The 20,871-nt window shown below is 37.9% G+C and overlaps 1 non-coding gene across 1 annotated transcript; it reads right to left on the bottom strand.

The window, feature by feature from the left end:
• Window positions 1-19,473: 19,473 nt before the first annotated feature.
• Window positions 19,474-19,546, bottom strand: Trnat-cgu (transfer RNA threonine (anticodon CGU)). The gene has a single exon. It is a non-coding gene; the product is annotated as a tRNA-Thr (tRNA).
• Window positions 19,547-20,871: the final 1,325 nt, after the last annotated feature.

Here is a 20,871-nt window from a genome sequence, read left to right as displayed (position 1 = left end):
CCGAGTCAACATACCTGTGGTTCTATTGCATTTAAAGTCAACACAATTCTAAATTTATTACGGTATGAGAGGGTGTATTTATTTATAGAACAGTACTGTGCACAAATCTTAGACCGGTACGCTTGGACCGTTAGATAAGAATTGTGCCAGTGTCTGACACATTTATTATTGTTACCATTCATCGTCAACTAAACAGTCTTGATATTACTCCACTTTGTATTTATAATTAGCTATTCTGGTAGTAATGCAAGACTTTTACGAGCAATTAATTATATATTAAGCCAAATGTTTTATTCAATTTGCAGGACATAATTTGCACTTTTATCAATAATTTCCATATTTATCTAAAAATATGTGTATAATATATTCAGAATGTACATAAAACATGCTAAATGTGAAAATAATGTTTGATTTAAACGACATTACGTGTCGGAGCGATACCTAGTCTGTAATGATTTATTTGTATTATTTCACAGTAAACGATATAACTTAAATTTAGATTGACGAGTTACGGTAACAAAGCTGGCACAAGGTTAGACTCTTAATCTAAGAGTCTCGGGTTTAATACCCGTCGAGGCATAACGAATCGGCTGCTGCTATGTGCCTTGGGAAAGACACTTGGCTCCCAGTTCCTCAGCATGTTCATGATGGGGCCAATGCTGGATTAAAAATGTAAGTATAAAATACGTAAAATATAGTATTTTATATATATAAAGAAAGCCGTATGTAAAGTGTTGCCATTCTCAAAGTATATAATATAATATAATATATAATATAATATAATATAATATAATATGATATGATATGATATGATATGATATAATATAATATAACATAACATAACATAACATAACATAACATAACATAACATAACATAATATAATATAATATAATATAATATAATATAATATAATATAATATAATATAATATAATATAATATAATATAATATAATATAATATTTCTTGGCATCCGTCCGTCTACGGGAGACGATGGCGTAGCTCCAAAGTAAGCTTTTGTCTATCCTTCTTTCTAGCTCTCTTTTCAGCTTGTTTTATTCTTCTCTCTTCCTCTGCGTTTTGAACTCCCTGCCTGACAGCTAGGCGCCAGCTGGAACGGTTGTTTGCACAGCTCTCCCAGTCGTTGACATTGCTGTTTGCTGTCTTCATATCCTTCTTGCAAATATCTTTGTAGCGCAGATGTGGTCGTCCAGTTGGTCGTGCACCTTCTGCTAACTCCCCATATAACAGGTCCTTGGGGATGCGACCTGGGTCCATTTTTTTGACATGGCCAAGCCAGCGAAGGCGCCTCTCGCTGAGAATGGAGAACATGCTGTCCATGTTGACGCGTTCTAGAAGCTCTGTGTTGGGTACTTTGTCCTGCCACTGGATGTGCAGAATGCGCCGCAGACATCTCAGGTAGAAGCTGTTGAGTTTCCTCTCGTGTCTTGCATAGGTGGTCCATGTTTCGCTGCTGTAGAGAAGTGAGCTGAGTACGCGGGCTTGGTAGACACGCAGTTTGGTCTTCTCTGTGAGGTTGGGGTTGTTCCAGACTCTCTGATTAAGTATGTCCATCACTGCTGCTGCCTTGGCAATCCTGCCGTTCACCTCAGAATCAATGGAGAGTGAGCTGGAGATGTTAGACCCGAGGTATGTGAAGTTCTCGACAACTTCCAAGTTGTATCCATCGATGGTGAGAGAGGGAGGGGAGTCTGCGTACTGCGCCATGACGTTTGTTTTCTTCAAACTGATGGTCAGTCCAAATTCCTTACAAGCATAGGAGAGGCGGCATACCAGCTGCTGCAGTCCATCTTCCGTGTGTGATGTCAAGGCTGCATCGTCGGCGAAGAGCAATTCACGGATGAGTACCTCTGTGACTTTAGTCTTACGACGGAGACAGGCGATGTTGAACAGCTTGCCATCAGCCCTGGTATGGATGTACACTCCCTCGCTGCAGTCCTTGAATGCGTACTGGAGAAGCATGGAGAAGAAGATGGCAAAGAACGTCGGCGCAAGGACACAGCTTTGTTTGACTCCGCTGATGACTGGGAATGCTTCAGATGTTGCGCCATTGAAGCACACTGTGCTGTGCATGTTCTAGTGGAACAACATGATGACAGCAAGCAGACGTGGGCGGCAGCCGATCTTCTGCAGGAGTCTGAAGAGTCCACTCCGACTAACCAGGTCAAATGCCTTCGTCAGGTCTATGAAGGCAATGTAGAGGGGCATCTGCTGCTCGCGTAACTTCTCCTGCAGCTGACGTAGTGAGAAGATCATGTCTACAGTTGACCTGCCAGCTCGAAATCCACACTGGGACTCTGGGTAGACGCGGGAGGCTAGGATCTGCAAGCGCGCCAAGGCAACACGGGCGAAAGCCTTTCCAACGATGCTGAGGAGGGAGATGCCCCGATAGTTGTTGCAGTCGCTACGGTCTCCTTTGTTTTTGTACAAAGTGACGATGTTGGCGTCACGCATGTCCTGTGGGATGTATCCCTGTTCCCAGCAAAGGCAGAGGAGTGTGTGTAGGGGCTGGAGCAGTGCTGGTTTTCCGCTCTTGAGGACTTCAAGCGGAATGCCGTCGCTTCCAGGAGCCTTCCCACAGGCAAGGCAATCGATGGCTTTTCCGAGCTCTTCCAGGGTGGGCTGTGTGTCTAGCTCCTCCATGACAGGCAGGTCTGGAATGGCGACCAGGGCAGTTCCAGTGACATTGTTTTAGATTGCATATAGCTCGAGATAGTGCTCAACCCATCGCTGCAGTTGTTTCCCCTGGTCTGTGATGGCTTCGCCCGTCTTGGACTTGAGGGGGGCGGTCTTGTAGCTGGGGGGGGGGGGGCCTGTCGCCTTTTTGATATCCTCATACATTCCTCTTGTATCCCCGGTGTCAGCAGCTGTCTGTATACTGTTGCAAAGGTTCAGCCAGTAGGTGTTGGCACAGCGGCGGGCAGTCTTCTGGGCATTGTTCCTTGCAATCCTGAGGGCTTGTAGTGTTCTGGGGCTAGGTGCAGCCTTATATGCCAGGAAGGCTTTCCTCTTTGCCTCAGTCACGGTCTCCATCTCCTCCCAGTTTGCCTCATACCAGTCGACATTCTTTCGCTCCCTCTTTCCGTAAGCTGTGATGGCTGAATTATACACAGAGTCACGGATATGGGACCACTTGGAGTCAATGGTGTCATCAGGTGTCACTTTGGTGAGGGCTTCCTTCAGTTTGCTGATGAACTGCTGTGTTTTCTCTGGGTTGCTTGCAAAGCAGGTGTTGATGCGTGGGTGACCCTTGTTCTTGGCGTGGTGCAGCTTCTTGGGTAATATTCGCACCTTGCTGGCCACGAGGGAATGGTCCGTGTCACAATCGGCACTGTGGTAGCTGCGGGTGAGGAGGACACTGGCCAGTTCTGCACGCCTGGTGATGACGAGGTCTAGCTGGTGCCAGTGGCGTGAACGTGGGTGTCTCCGCGACACCTGGTGGATCTCCTTGCATTTGAAGAAAGTGTTGGTCACACATAGGCTGTGGGAGCAGCACATCTCCAGCAGTCGCTGACCATTCTCGTTGATCTTGCCCCTTCCGTAAAAGCCGAGACAGGTGGACCAGGCCTCATGGTCAGCTCCCACTCTAGCATTGAAGTCTCCTAGTAAGTAAAGGCTTTCATTGTTGGGGATACTGAATATTGCCTGATCCAGAGCCTCATAAAACTTGTCTTTCTCCTCGTCGGTGGAGCAGAGGGTTGGGGCGTGAACGCTGAAGATGTTGACCGGGCCTAAGGATGTTGACAGCCGGAGGGCAAGGATTCTCTCAGTACCTGATGAAGGAGGTTCAATGAAGGCGATTAGCGTGTTCTTTACGGCAAAGCCTACACCATGCTGCCTAGGTTCATCCGAGGGCTTCCCCTGCCAAAAGAACGTGTAATTCGCTTCATTGATTGTGCCGCTGTCATCCAGTCGGGTCTCCTGGAGGCAGGCAATGACAATGTTCAGTCGGAAGAGTTCTCTGTCAATGACGGCAGTCTTCCGTGCATCGTCAATCTGCTGTAGGTCAGCGGTCAATCCAGGACACATGGTCCTGATGTTCCAGGATGCAAAACGAAGAATTGGAGTCTTCTTATTTCTTCTTTTAGTCTTTCGTGGTGCGAAGTTTTGTGGCCCACTTGTCGAGATGGTTCTCTAAGCTCCACGCACCCAGTGAAGCAGGCAGGCCATGGCGGGCAGCACCTTACTGACTGGGGCCTGCCCAGCTTGAGGCGGGCGGTAGCTGTCCAGTGAGACCTGGTGATCTCTCCCACCGTCAGAAGTAACCCCTGGCGCCAAGCTCTACGCCAATCGAGCTTTGACTTAGAACCGGTAAACTGCTACTTCTCGTGTTGTGCCGACGCCGTACGACGACGCTGGAGTGTCCTCTCCAGTGGAGCTATGAAGCCTGGGCAGGGTGGTATGGAGAATCAGCCGTTGTCCATGCAGCAGATCCCCCCTCTCCACGCAGCTGGTGTGCCCAAGGGCACGACGAATGCCGATACAGCTTGGCACCAACGGCGTCGCAGGAGTTGCCGGAATGACATTGAAGTCAATGTCAGACCGCCTTAGGGACTCCATCTCCGGATTTTCTGTCGGGGTTTACTCCCTTAGCCTTTCCCATGAGTGGGTATAGCCACAAGGCAGCAGAGGTTTGGAATCGGAGTTTTCCTTCTCATAGATGAGCTACCATCCAAGGTTTACGAGTCCCATCTACCCGAAGCAACTGGTTTTAAGGCGCCAGTGGGCCGCCTTCACCCCTTCTCCTGTTAGTAGAAAACATGGTCTGCCGGGCTTCACATCTAAGTCACTCGCGAAGGCCAGGAGCTGGATTTTAGTTGACAGAGGCAGTCAGAGACGCAAGCCGTATGGGGCATTTTTTGGATGATTGGGGCGCTCGTCTCCCACTCCCACCCCGGGCAATGTCAACCTTAGACCACCATATTATTAATATAATATAATATAATATAATATAATATAATATAATATAATATAATATAATATAATATAATATAATATAATATAATATATGTTTCTAATCATTTGAACACTGCGATCAATATGCTACAAATTAGGTCGTAGTGTGGGACAGTTCTTTAAAGACAAATGCGCGTTCTTAAATATCTAAGAGGAATTCACAATAAATACTGATTTGTATGTACTAGACGTTGATAGATAGATAGATAGATAATAGATAGATATATAGATAGATAATAGATAATATATAGATAATATATATATATATAATATATATAGATATATAATAAATAAATATATATATATATATAATTATATATATATATATATATATATATATATATATATATATATATATATATATATATATATATATATATATATATATATATATATATATATATATATATATATATATATATAGGTAGATAGATAGATAGTACAAAATGAGAAGTGTAACAAAGCTTGCATATATAGATAATCCCCTTCAAGTTTGCATAAATACATGATCCCCTTAACGTTGCAATTTCCAAGTCGTGTCTGCCATTTAAATTGAACGCATACAGTACAGCCTCTATTCAGGGCGTAGGATCGATTAGACATATGCAAAAGGATAAGTAAATTGTGATTGACTAGGTCAATGTAAAAAATACTAGATGAGTTAGGTAGTATTCCTGGCACAGATCCCATCACGAACTTGAATACGAATAGCTGCCAAATACTTATTTTATATTACCCATAGTTCGTGGGATGGTCCAATAATAATAATAGCCCGACTATATCTGTAACTCGTATGAAGGCACATGGAATCTAAGGTGTTAATTGGCAATTTTTTTGCAATATATCGTCTTATTAGTATACTCAAGTAGTGGAAGGAATTCAAACACTGAATTAGACCGCTTAAATAATTCATGATTCACCTAATTTTCTCCACACCTGTCGTTTTTATAATTCTTAGGCGTGGAAGGAAATGTGGCATCGCAAATGAGAAATAAACGAGTACAATATTTTTGTCATGCTTAATTTTCATAATAAAACAAAACAAAACAAAACCTGGACTCCGTTGAGAAAGGAAATTTATTGTAAAATCCAGGTATTTAACATAGATTGCATATAATATTAACCAAATAAATAAATTATCTGTCAATCCTAGAACATTATATACTTACCTTCATACCGTCTACTTATATAAATAAAACTCTCTCTCTCTCTCTCTCTCTCTCTCTCTCTCTCTCTCTCTCTCTCTCTCTCCATCCAATACAGAGCACGGTGAATGATATTAAATCCACCGATGGGTGCAACTTAGAATGTAATAAAGGCGAATTTAATTACTCTACTCTCAGCATGTACCACATTTTCTCATGCCCCGATGAACGCGGGTGAATATAAATAAAGAGGTCTACATACGGACCCAAGCAGAAAGACCTCTAACTCACTCGATCTCATTGGTGGTGTATTCGTTTTATTTATTTGTTAATGGAATTTTTAGTATGACAGTACCGACGACACTGCGATAAACCTCCAAGTTTGATCAATTAATTGACCACTAGTTTATTTATATATTGATGTTCACAGTTACTGTATAATTTGGTATTTTATTAATTACTTCGGTTACGTCACAACACTAAGGTAGTTTACGGACAAAAAGAGAATGGAATTTTTCTGATGAGCAATGATTAATTAAGCTCAGTAATTAATAACACTGTGTAGATTTTCTCGTATCATTATGATGTTAAATAATAATGTTTAAGCTTGAAGTCATTTGACCATATTATGAAATGCGTGAAATCATCCAACCGAAACACTGTTTCTTGTTTACGTGTCTAAGTCTTATACAGTTAACAGACCCTTTGTGGTACTTAGCACATGGAGTTAACCGACTTTTTCTTCTTCGTGTTGAACTAAAAACTAATTTGTCGCATCGTACTTTTAATTTTACTATCCCTTATTTGATCTGGTTTTTTGTGTGTGGCTTGTATGAAGTCTTAAAAATCATTTGGATGTTTTATTATTTTCTAACGTTTACTGGATTTATTAATAAATTTGTCCGGGTATGTATTAAAGGTTTTCCTCGATATTAAACGTCGATTCGGTAAGTCAATACGCATCTGTTAAGTATGTACTCAGCATCTCACAAGCCAAGATATGTATGTATGTATGTATGTATGTATGTATGGATGTATGTATGTATGTATGTATGTATGTATGTATGTATGTATGTATGTATGACTGACTGACTGACTGTATGTATGTATATATGTATGTGTATGTATGTATGTATGTATGTATGTATGTATGTATGTATGTATGTATGTATGTGTGTGTGTATGCGTATAAATAGGTATCTATCTATCGAACGCATTTCAGCAAAGTAGTTGTCCTGCCGTTGAAAGAAAATTAAATATTTTCAATTCAAATAAATGCCTTAGTGTAGTATTCCTCAAAACATCGTTTCTTAGTCATGACAGTGCTTCTATAAATAATCGTAATAATTGCCAGTCGTTATTAGTCATGAACCTACTAATAATCTTGATAATTACCATTCCTTGTTAGTCATGAACCTACTTCTAAAAATAATCTTAATAATTACTATTCATTATATATATTACATAAATTCATATTGCAAAGTTCCGATTGATTACTTATTTCATTGACTGACACAGATACATGATTAATCGAGTTAAACTATAAATGTTTTCGTTTCGCACGTAATTTTCCATATTTAAAATAAGCCTGTATATATACTAGTGTTGCTTATATCCAATTTGTTTGTGTATCCTTCAAACTAGAAACAATCTTCGAACCGATCACGTTCCTTGTTAATATCAAAGGGAACAAAATAGGGATAGTAAACACAAAAAATAAACTCACAATAATTTAAGCAAACTAAGAATAATTAAAGTGCGTTTGAAACTTCTCATTAAGCCTCTGAAAGTGATAAACTTTCTTAATTAAGTTTGAATCCAGCTTTAACTAATCATAGGTCCCATGTCTTGTCAATCGTAGCAATGTTATTGTTGTATATCATGCCATAGCTTGTTATTGGTGGCAATGTTTTTGAGGTATATTATCCCATAATTTGTTATTGGTGGCAATATTTTTGAGGTATGATATCCCATAACTTGCTATTGGTGGCAATGTTTTTGAGGTATATTATCCCATGGCTTGTTATTGGTGGCAATATTTTTGAGGTATATTATCCCATGGCTTGTTATTGGTGGCAATGTTTTTGAGGTATATTATCCCATAGCTTGTTATTAGTGGCAATGTTTTTGAGATATATTATCCCATAATTTGTTATTGGTTGCAATGTTTTTGAGGTATATTATCCCATAACTTGTTATTGGTGGCAATATTTTTGAGGTATATTATCCCATGGCTTGTTATTGGTGGCACTGTTTTTGAGGTATATTATCCCATAATTTGTTATTGGTTGCAATGTTTTTGAGGTATATTATCCCATAACTTGTTATTGGTGGCAATATTTTTGAGGTATATTATCCCATGGCTTGTTATTGGTGGCAATGTTTTTGAGGTATATTATCCCATAGCTTGTTATTGGTGGCAATGTTTTTAAGGTGTTATTGTCCCATAGCTTGTTATTGGTGGCAATGTTTTTGAGGTATATCATCCCATAACTTGTTATTGGTGGCAATGTTTTTGAGGTATATATTATCCCATGACTTGTTATTGGTGGCAATGCTTCTGAGGTATATTATCTCATGGCTTGTTATTGGTGGCAATGTTTTTGAGGTATATTATCCCATAATTTGTTATTGGTGGCAATATTTTTGAGGTATGATATCCCATAACTTGCTATTGGTGGCAATGTTTTTGAGGTATATTATCCCATGGCTTGTTATTGGTGGCAATATTTTTGAGGTATATTATCCGATGGCTTGTTATTGGTGGCAATGTTTTTGAGGTATATTATCCCAAAGCTTGTTATTAGTGGCAATGTTTTTGAGATATATTATCCCATAATTTGTTATTGGTTGCAATGTTTTTGAGGTATATTATCCCATAACTTGTTATTGGTGGCGATGTTTTTGAGGTATATTATCCCATGGCTTGTTATTGGTGGCAATATTTTTGAGGTATATTATCCCATGGCTTGTTATTGGTGGCAATGTTTTTGAGGTATATTATCCCATAGCTTGTTATTGGTGGCAATGTTTTTGAGATATATTATCCCATAGTTTGTTATTGGTGGCAATGTTTTTGAGATGTTTATCCCATAGCTTGTTATTGGTGGGAATGTTTTTGAGGTATATTATCCCATAGCTTGTTATTGGTGGAAATGTTTTTGAGGTATATCATCCCATGGCATGTTATTGGTGGCAATGTTTGTGAGGTATATTATCCCATAGCTTGCTTTCAGTGGCAATGTTGTTCAGGTATATTATCCCATAGCTTGCTATTGGTGGCAATGTTTCCGAGGTATATTATCCCATGGCTTATCAATGGTCCCAATGTTTTTGTGGTATATTATCCCAAAAGTGACAGAAATATGGTAAACATTGGGCATGACATCGGATTGCTAATGCGGACTTTATAGTAACATTCATACTGGTGTTGTAAGCGTTCAGAACAGACCATTTCAGTAATGGGTGTCATTTGATAGAATTCGATTATATATACATTTAAATGGCAATTATTTACTTTATTTGCATCTTAATACATCCACATACTTTGGAAGGTCATTATGTATACGCCACGAGAAATACATACGGCAAAATTATGCTAAATTACGCAGACATTTTTGGACGAGGTTAACAAAATGGCCCTATCGAGTACAAACCGGATAGAATGTCGCGCCGTGATGTCACAATATAGGCAGCGTTTACTGCTTGACCACCATATAAAAGTCCACAGTAATCAATAATTTTCTGGAAGTTTTTGTTGATATTTACGACGCAGAACATTCAGCATCCAGGAATAAATAGACCTTTGTTAAACTATTTATTGTTCAATTTTAAAACAACAATTAACACTGAATTGGAGTAAATCCGCAAACATGACCATATTGACACGCGCTTTAGTTGTCGTTTATTCTAAACAGATTTCGTTTAAGCCATATCAAGAGTCATCCCAGGTCAACTGGAAGGCTCGCATACTACGGCGGTGGTTAACTTACCCAGCATTTCTGCTGTTCCAGGTTTGATTTATAGAGTGGTGCGCCCGCAGAAATATTTTCTGGGTAGAGGTGGGGCCAACTTGCAGTGGTCAGCTGCTAAGTTTTACGGATGTAGGATAAAACATGCTTAGCGGTGAAATCAGGGGAATGTAAGTGCAACTACCCCCCCCCCCCGCCCTATGTGTCGGCGTCCATGTCAGTGGATTTTAGTGCCCATTTATCTGACGGTCAGTTACTTCCTTTATATTTTACTGTTCCTCCATTTCGGGAACCACATTACGCCATCGGTTGAATCGTTAAGTGTACTTCATTTATCGCGGATAAACATATTCTCTGTCATTCAGATCAAGCGATTATGAATTATGCATCAAATGCCGGAGACAAAAGATAAACACAGAGTGAAGCATATTTTGGCGGTTGAAATGAGAGACATTCACTGATGATCAAAGATTAAACAGTTATGAATTAATGCGTAGTTTGTTTATGGATAGTCATTGCCACTAGGCTTCTTGAATGCCAATGCAAACAGTCCAATAGTCATATATTTTCATAAATTTGCATCAGATCACCATTAGAGGCCACGTTTATTCTGTAAGACGTACAAAGCAAGATATATATATATATATATATATATATATAATACGTGGCGAAAGATATTTCTTTTTAATGTTGGATTATCTACGAACGCAAGTCTGTTTTAATCTTATTCAATACTTTTTATTTAGAGTCCACTATATACCTTCAATGTCAGGCAAATTCGAGAAATTGGGTTAATTTATGCAGCTGAAACGATTCTTGAAGAGATTATGCTCCCGCGTTAAAGGATATTAGGAAATCAGCATAGAGTTCCCGATAAAATTGCTCGATTATCCCTATTTTATAGCCTATCGGTTAATTAATGCAATTTAAAGAAAATTAAATGCATCAAAATGCTACATGATAAATCGGTATAAGTAATTTATAAAAAGGCCACGTGACAGGAATTGCAAGTTGGCTAAACTGTTCAACACTGGATTTTATACATGAACTAATGAATACAGAAAGGTTAGGAGGAAGTTGCAATAGGTGATTTCTAACACAAGCTATCTAAAATGTACAGCATAGCAGATTATTTTGGCGCGCTAATAGATCGCGCTTCCAATCTACTGAAGTCATTGGGGTGTTTTAATTTTGCGCAGCTATCTATTGGACACAATACTTTTTATCTATTTAATATCTTGTTTGTTTTATTTTCGTATAAAACTGATTGATCTTGAATATAGCAAAAATAGCATAAACCCCTCTGGATTTCTCAGTTTCTTTAAAACTCTACAATGTGAGGATAAAACTACACATCCGAAAATTGATCATCTTTTATAATTAGAGTGGAAATATATAAAAACAATATATTCTACTTTTTCGTGCCGCAATTGGCCATACTAAAAGCTTCAATAACTGCCCGCGCCAAGAGCCGGAATATGCTTCATTACCGACTCTACCATGCAAGAGTTTTCGTCTAAATTTGTCATAATTGTCAAACAATTTAAAGGCACTTGTTTGTTGTTGTTAATTCTTATTTTCTGGTAATCGGAACACTGCTGTCATTGCACACATAATAACAGTCACGTGTCCTGGGTTTGCTTAGTATTTTCAAATACTATGAGGAATGACAAACTAAAAAATATACTGGACTGAGGGTCAAATGATTACTAGCATGTGTGAGAAACACATGGAATGAGAAAACCCCAACAACTAGTAAACAAATCATATTTATCTTTTCTCTTTAAGTCTTTAAATGTATTCAGAGATTGTTGTATACACTTTGCGTGATAAGATATTTTTCTTTAGGTGAGTTACATTTAATTTTTCCCAAGTATTGGTGTCAGGTGGAAAGGGTTACAGTCGTTGTGGGGCTCTGACGACTTTCAACTTTTTTTTAACGTTTGTGTGTGTTCCGCGTTTCCGTCGCCGTGTTGATTTAGCTGTCACCAGAAGCAGTTCATCGAATGCATACAACCAGAAGCAGTTCATCGAATGCATACACATAGTTACTTTGTAAGGAAGCAGTGAATTTTTTACTTGTGATCAACACCACTTGATATCGATCAGAAGCAAGAACGTTAACGTAAAATACTCTAATACATTGTTTATTTCACCTGGTTTAATACGACTATTGATGTTGTTCAACATTTTGCTGATAGCTAACAGTCTGGGACTCGGTGAAACTATTCAACTGTTAGTCTGTCTCACTCCCAATATGTCGGTTGTAGGTTCGAATCCGTCGTGGTGTGTGTGCGCGCTTGTGTGTATGTGCGTATGTGTGTGTGCGACGACTTCCAATACCTCGACAGCAAATAGTCTTCCATGCCGTTAAACATCGATAAATTAACAAATCAATGAGTGGGTAATAAACAGTAATGTTTGTAATCTTCATTACCATCCTCCCACCACCAGCAACGAGCGCGAAACAAGTTGAACACAAAAGTGAGTTTTCTTTAAGGTCGGAGGTTTAAAAGTATGCCCTGGAAACTTCCAAAAGCAATAGGCAACTCGCATACTTGCTTTCGTACACCAAAAGCTATAAGAGGTCCACATATTCACAGAGGGGAGAGGTTCTCAAATTCTGTTATGCGGATCACCGGTGGTCCGCGAGCCCCATCAAGGTGGTCAGCGGAAACGTTGCTGAATAATCGTTATATATATATATATATATATATATATATATATATATATATATATATATATATATATATATATATATATATATATATATATATATATATATATATATATATATATATAATTTTAATACAAATACTACTATCATACAAGTTAGAGAATTTTCAATTAATACTCTATGGAGATTCGAACCCAGGTCCGTCGGTAAACGGCACCAGTCGCCTTGCCTACACACGCGAGCCCATATATTCACTCACGACTAAGCGCACGTCACCAAAAAATGATGTTACTCAATCAGTGTTACATGCACTCGTGTGTAGCAGACACACTCGCATGACGATCTAGTAATTAATTCTCTCGTATCTACACAGTCATTCCGGATTCCTATGAAAGAAATCAAGGTATATAGAATTAATTATAGAGAATTATAAATATACACCAAACAGAACGGAAAGTGCTATCCCTGGATTCATACAGAAGAATGCTTCATAATAGTAGGCAGAATTAATATTTTAACACAAAAAAAAATATGCTATCATTCAGGTTTGAGAAGTTTTAATTTGTACTCTGCGGAAATTCAAACCCAGGTCCGCGGGTAAACAGCACCCATCGCCTTGCCTGCACATGGTTGTAAGTAGCGAAACTTTTAATCTATCTGTTAAAGATAAACATTCGTTGAATAAATATGAGGATAACATTTATGAACATTTGCAACATAAGTAAATAGGAGCTCCAGTGACATAAAATAAATACATCTTTTACAATGTAGTTCTGGCTTTTTCATCACAGGGAAACATGCAGGGAATTTTATATTTGTTTAGATTTTAAATTTCTTAAGAAGGCAATAAAGGGAAGAAAACAGAACAATATCGTCTCTTGTTCAAAGTAGTAAACTGAATATAAAAAATCTAATCATGTTATAAAGAGACGGTGCCTTCGATTTTTTAATTACACCAACAAAAATAATCCTGAAGATTGTCACCTTTACCTTCAGCGCATCAATAATGTATTATAATGGAAAAAATATAAACTAAAACAACTCGAAATTACAGTATATTAATGAACGTTCTGTATAACTGAGTATTTAATTACTCTAGGTCTAATAAATATACCCTGAAATTTCACTGGGTGTGTGTGTATATGTTCAGTAAGTAGTGTGTACGATAAAGGTTAACTTACTGATGAAAAATAGCATCAACAAAAGAACAAACAAACAAACTTCCGCTTGAGGAATTAATTAAAATAAAATTCGCCTGCATGTGACTGCAGTTTAAATCAGTCCATATGTCCCAGACATTCTTTTTCTTAAAATAGAAAATCCAAAAGCTAATGAGTACAGTATTATTTGGACCTAGCTCCAATTATGTATTTTTGTTTGTTCTGTTTTTAAAGTTATTTTTTTTTTTATTATTGGCTTGTGAATTTTTCTTCCATAAACCTCTAAATGCCCTAAATAAATTTCTTGAAATGTAGAAAAGATTGAAAAGAAAGCTGAATAGAAAAGGGATATGTATAAAATCAAAACCACAGGTGGTCTGTTCCGAGTCGGTGGGAAAGAATACGTTTCATACGACGTAAGAAGATACGCCTTGGGTTGTTGGCCTCGACATATTCCAACGCCGAATTAAACTCGTTTACCGCTCAGGTGGCCTAGTGGTTAGAGCGTCCGCCTGGGATGCGGTAGGTCGTGGGTTCGATCCCCGGCAGTCATACCAAAGACTTACAAAAATGGTACTAACAGCCGCCTCGCTTGTCGTTAGTGTTAAGAGTTCGGTGTTAGGACTGGTCGGCCTGGTGTCAGGATAATGTGACTGGGTGGGACATCGTGCTACATGTCAGCGGCATGATGTCCAAGTGCTAGACATCACTATAAACTGCCACACTGCAGACATCGTAGTGCTATGACTAAAAATGTTTTAAAGCTACGTTAAAAACCAAATCACACACACACACACACATCAAACTCGTTCTTAGAAAAAACACTTATGTAGTTTTGTCGGTGCAGCTCAGTTATAAATTTCAGCCGAAGAAAACCGTACCATACCGGATCGTGGGAGCCCGCAGAATTTATTTGGGTGGTGGTGGTGGGATGGAGTGGGCAAACATGTTGACAGTATAAATCCACGCGGGAAGGGGCAATTGCCAGCCGTAATGAAAGCCATGATGATGTATGCGAAGGGAATGTGACCCAAAAATATATATAATTTTCCTTTTTTCGAAAGATAAAATGCCTTAACGCAAGAACAATCAATCTAGTAAAAAGACATTCTTACCGAGGATCAAATGACCTCAGGTCACTGATATGACCAAATCTGGCGCTCTACCGCAGTTGATTTTAAAGTACGAGTTGCACCCAAAATGATGGTTCGCAGGACGTCAGGCATTGTATCGCCTTGCCGATACAAATATATTGCAGTATTACGATTTGATGAACAATCTAGTCCTAAAATATAATTGTTGGGTCGCGGTCATAAATGAGATTCTTCAACTGGGTCGCGAGAAAAAGAAAGTTTGAAAGCCACTGCTACACCAAATATAAAAATACTGGCTAAGAATCAACGACCCTTGGATAGTATTGATGGGGTTAAATATTACATGAAGAGGCTAATGAAAAAAATTAAATGATACCTAAGACCAAATGTTTTGTTGACGTAATGCATTGATTTTTGCCGATAGAAACAATTAAAATTGGAATTGTAAGGATTAAATGATCATGGTTGTGTATTTGTCTAAGTGTACCTTTTACCTAATCACTTACAAATTTAACACGAAGTCCTTCGGACTGTATGCACTTTATGAGTGAAAACTATTAGGACTTTGTGGTCTTAATATAAGTAACAGAAAAGAGCAAAAACCAGCAAGTTAGGTAAAATTCAGCAAATAATATACTGTAATAAATTTGGAGTATGCGCATTTGGTTATAGCGCCCCGTTTTAAGGAATTCTTACATTTTTATGATTGCTTGTCTGATTATTGGAATTCGGTGCAATAGAAATATTGCTTTGCCCGAAATAATTGGACAATTACTAGAAGCAAACGTCACAGAGTAAAAGTGTAAGTGAGTTTCCATGACACCATGGTTCACTAGTAGTGAATTCAGGTCCAAACCGAAAGAGTGTACATAGAATAATAAAGTCCCTACTCAAATATAGTGGTATACATTGGTGGCGTGACTGCATTATCAGTATTTACGATAGGAAACCGGCAAATTACACAATGGAATCCATAAGAAGAGACTCGGCAGATACCGTTTATGTCGCCATGGTGGCAAAGGTGCTATAGTTTGACTGACCTAAGGTGGCTTAGTTAAAATAGTTGCCTGTGTTAAGGGACAGTTGCATAGTTTCTACAGCGAGAATTGCTATCGGTACGGAAACCTAACGAAGAGAAACAATGCAGATGTGAAGTTGATATATATTTGGCAGGTTGTGAGATCTGTGGTCTTGCATTGATTAGAGTAAAAGTTATGTATAGAATGGACACGTCGGGCGTTTGTAATTTACAACTGAAAATGTATGAAAGTCTTTGGAAATTTGTGGTAAGATTATGACTTCTAGCGGAATCGCGCCAGGGTTTGACACCGCTCGGTCAAGTATAGACCCGTGGCTTGTAACAATATTTCCAGAGAATATTAAGCGAAAATCTAAAGAAATTAACTTTTTGTAATGCGAATTAAAATTCAAATGGTCCTAAAAGTCTAAATGTATGAAATTACATTTGAATTCCAGTGATATTCCAAATAAATTCCAATACTGAATGTGTTGATATGCCTTTAGTCTCGATAGTACTAACGTGCCAATGACTTGGAATGTGGTTATGTTTACAGTGTTTTGAATTAAAGCTAAAATAGTCATAGAATCTCTAACACAAGTCCTACTGAATAAGTTCTGAATAAACTTGAGTGGTATTTGATATAAAAATCCAACGGTGAAGATGTTTACGTGCCTCTAGTGGTCTGTAATGTTCTAATGTACTGAAGCATAATGATATGCCAACAGTCCTTTGATGAATCTCAGTAATATAATACAAGAAGTCCTTGTCTGAATTAACTTTAATTCCAGTTTTTGTTGTCGTCTCTGTCCAAGAATATTATTGATCACTTTGTAATTCCAGAGAATAATCATTGGAATAAATAAATTCCAACTCAAATTAAACATTGAACACAACACTAAGACTGATTCTGCTTCAAGCTTTTACAGTACTAATAGATATATTTTTCCAGTAAACACTGTTATATTAAAAAAGTAAGACACAAACGAATAACCCGGATGAGGGCCACAAGTTCATTTCAAGAACAATCTCAGTTAAAATAAGAAGGTCTGTTACTAAAGAATATGATAAAAGTAATGTCCTTGACTCATACTGAGATAATGGTAATACTTAACTGACACTCACACAGAAATATAAACTATGTATTAGTTGTTTACAGAATTAAAACAAATCAAGGATTCTGGTCAGGTAGACAATGAACTGCTACAAGATAGAATTTTGCAGAAACCACAGAATATAATGCATTAAAAAAACGAGAAGAAAAAAAAAACGAACTAACAATGCAAATTAAATACACATAACATCAGGTACACCATTAACTTGATTCTAGAAAAGGTAGAGTACAAATTACAGATGTACATAACATATGATCATTAAGAAAACCCAACAAATAATACAAATTAAATATGCAATACATTTTAATAACTACTTAACCATTATCATTGCTAATCATAGAAGTATTAACTCTGCTCCTGTTATTTTAGTCGTCACTGGCCGATTCCTTCACCGATATTCTACGGCATAAGTGGAACGAGTATACGATGCGCCCAAAATCAAGTTCGGTATCCTCTTTGGTACCAAAGGATCGCTGAGTGGTCTAAAGCTGTCTCCGTTACGGATCACTGCCATCTCACCTCTGTCTGCGTGGGTTCGAGTCTCGGATTCGGCCACTGTGGGCATGTGAGAAAGCTTGCCAGTAGCTTCTCGAGGGGCGGTGGTTCTTTGCGGGGATTTCCCGGGTTCTTCCTCCACCATTAATACTGGCCGCCATGTATAGCCGCCTATCGTGTCCTGAAAAATGGCGTTAAACCCTACAACAACAACAACAACCAAAGGATCGTTGTCAATGTGTGTCGTCTCTACGTATTAGCGCTTAACAGCACGTCAGTACAATATTTATTATATGGTACCAACCAAAAATATATGGTTCGAAGGACTGTAGGTAACATATTTACTGAGAGCTGTTGTAAGTACAAAACTCTTTTCGGTTAATATTAAATGACACTTATTTTGTCTCATGCATGGAAAAGGTTCAGTGCAGTTTTTGGCACAGCATGGTTAACAATGTCGTATATACCCGTTTAAACTTACATGGCTGATCTGGTGTTCGACACAGGTGTTCAATCTGTGATACCGTATCGAGAATGATTTATTGCAATGTATTTTAAACTATTCACAAATGTCAACTCACATTTGTAACTTTTTTAATGAGAAAAAGCAGACATTTTGTGTGAAAGCGGCTGCTTTTACCGCTGGGAATAATTGGGCAGTATCGCTAAGCAGCGAAGAATAGTCTGTGTAGTTCTGGGTATCAAACGCCGATAAATTAAGAGTTAGTTGAGGTTGACAACATCTATACTTGGGACAAAGTGTTTGAATATGAGTTCTCAGATGAAGCTTGTGCGCAGTGTGACATCAAACATGACAGAGAGGGTGAGACCAAGAACTTGTGCCGCTAAAAGCTTGTACTGGAAGTTATAAATAAATAAATAAATAAATAAATAAATAAATAAATAAATAAATAAAAATGTAAGAAAGTCTCCCTATTACCTGCCATGTCATTATTCATTGCATGTCTCGAAATGCCAACACGTTTGGAGAAATCTGTACCTTTGTTTAATTTGACACTTAAATTGATGCCTACCTGGTTATTTTAATGAAAGCGGATGGTTTCTACCATGGACCAGATAATCCAAATAGTTACAACACATATACAGACAGATAATTAAGGGACAGTAACTATGGCTACAGCATTTGATCTTCAAATGAGTTCGCTAATTGCCAGAATGTGCTGAATTTTGGGCGCAACGACCTTAAACAAAGAGGTTTAAGAAATCGAACAGAAACTTGTTAACCGTACACCCGTTGATCTCGTTCCCAGCTGCAGCATTGAAGACACAGAGAAGAGACATTCCATAATGAAAATCATATAATAAAAAAAACAAAATTACTATTTAAAAAAAACATGTATGAGTTAGTTTCAAAAATAAGGCATGCGGAATTCGTTTTCTTTAAAATATTTTTAAGGAGATCCTTTAGTGGAGAAATTTTCAATTTGTCTATTAATATTTCTGAGGAAACAAATTCGTTTAGTAACACTGAGAAAAACACTGACAAACATTTGCAACAGAAAGGTAGAAGTATCGTGGAGAGCAGCAACGATTTTGTGCGCGCGCACGCGCGCGCGTGTGTGTGTGTGTGTGTGATTAGAATTTTTAACGTAGCTTTACAAAAAAGTCATATCGCTACGATTTCTGCAGATTGTCAGTTTATAGTGATGTCTAGCACTGGGGCATCGTGCCGCAGACATGTAGCATGATGTCCCACCCAGTCACATTATCCTGACACCAGGCTGACCAGTCCTAACACTAACCTCTTAATGCTGAGCGCCTAGCGAGGCAGCTGTTAATAACATTTTTGTAAGTATTTGATACGACTCTGCCGGGGTTCGAACCCACGACCTCCCGCTTACGAGGCGGACGCTCTAACCACTAGGCCACAGGGGCGGTCTGCAATATTTTTAACTATGACTCAATAGTTACATATTGTTACTATGTTTTTGAGACTTCTTCATACCTGGGGCCCTAGAAGGGATCGCATGTTTGTTTATATCTTAAATTCTTCAATTAAAAAAAGAGAAGAAAATGGAACAATATTGTTGAAAATTCTTGTTTAAACAAACACTCAAATGAATACTTACATTCTAGTCCACATGTTAGAAAGGGAGTGAATCTTCGTTTTGGTTAAAAATATATATATTTAAATTATCATCTTTAAGTTGAAGGCATAAGTAATTTCTTCTACAGAAGGCATAAAAATAGAGTTTGAAAGAATTGTAAATTAGCTTACTGTATAAAATTATGTGTATTTAATTACTTTCATTCCAAGAAATTTGTACTGAAATTTTCTTGGAAATAAAGTGTTTGCTTTTATCAAATAGGGCGTATGAAAAACTTACTGACCACTTACTGGTCACTTACTGGTCCAAAACCAATGTTCTGTTAGAGAAGTAAGGAAAAGCCTCTTGCCTGTGACTGCAGTTTAAATCCATTCACATGCCTCGTGGAAAAGTTTTGAAAAATTCGAAGTTAAAGAATAAATCACCAGATAAGCATTGCAGACAAACCGATCACACAACTAACTGTACCGTATACTTCTAAGCCTAGCCACGGTTACATTACGTTACATTGGGACTTTTTTTTAGACGATTGTATAATATCTTTTACAGAAGGACAAATGTGTACAAAAAGTATACATTACATAAATTGAAAAGAATGTGTGATTAAAATGGGATATATAATAAATACAAAACCTTATGTGCTTTGTTACGAATCGGGTTGGGGGCTCCTTTCGTACGGCGTAGGAACATACGAATACGACATATTCGTTCTTGTCATCTACTCGGAACAAAACACATGTAGTTTTTGTCTATGTATCGATTTATTTTTTTAATATACAGGCTTATTTAATGTTAATGTTAGAATTTGAGGCCTTTATAAATATCAATCGCTTCCATGATTTTCAACTCGTACAAACAGAAAGTAACTCCTCTCAATAGACCCAGGGCCTCATCGATATATGGGTGTAGAAGTTACTACGAAACTTGTAATATTTATTGAGACTGCTTATTATATGTGAAGATATAATCTTTTCTAAATGGCTGTCTATTTCATATATACCGCTTGTCATATGATATTTACTAGAAACATGTCATGTCTTTTTCTTGGGGGGGGGGGGGCAATAATGTCATTGGATTTTATACTAATAAACTCAATTATCTAGAGTGATTATATAATACGTCAAGAACCACTATCTATCATAGCAAAGAGTA

Source organism: Sinohyriopsis cumingii, chromosome 2, assembly GCF_028554795.1.
Source record: "Sinohyriopsis cumingii isolate HCF-2022 chromosome 2, ASM2855479v2, whole genome shotgun sequence".
NCBI classification, from domain to species: domain Eukaryota; kingdom Metazoa; phylum Mollusca; class Bivalvia; order Unionida; family Unionidae; genus Sinohyriopsis; species Sinohyriopsis cumingii.
Note: the sequence above shows the minus strand (reverse complement) of the source record. Positions and strands in the feature narration are given on the sequence as shown.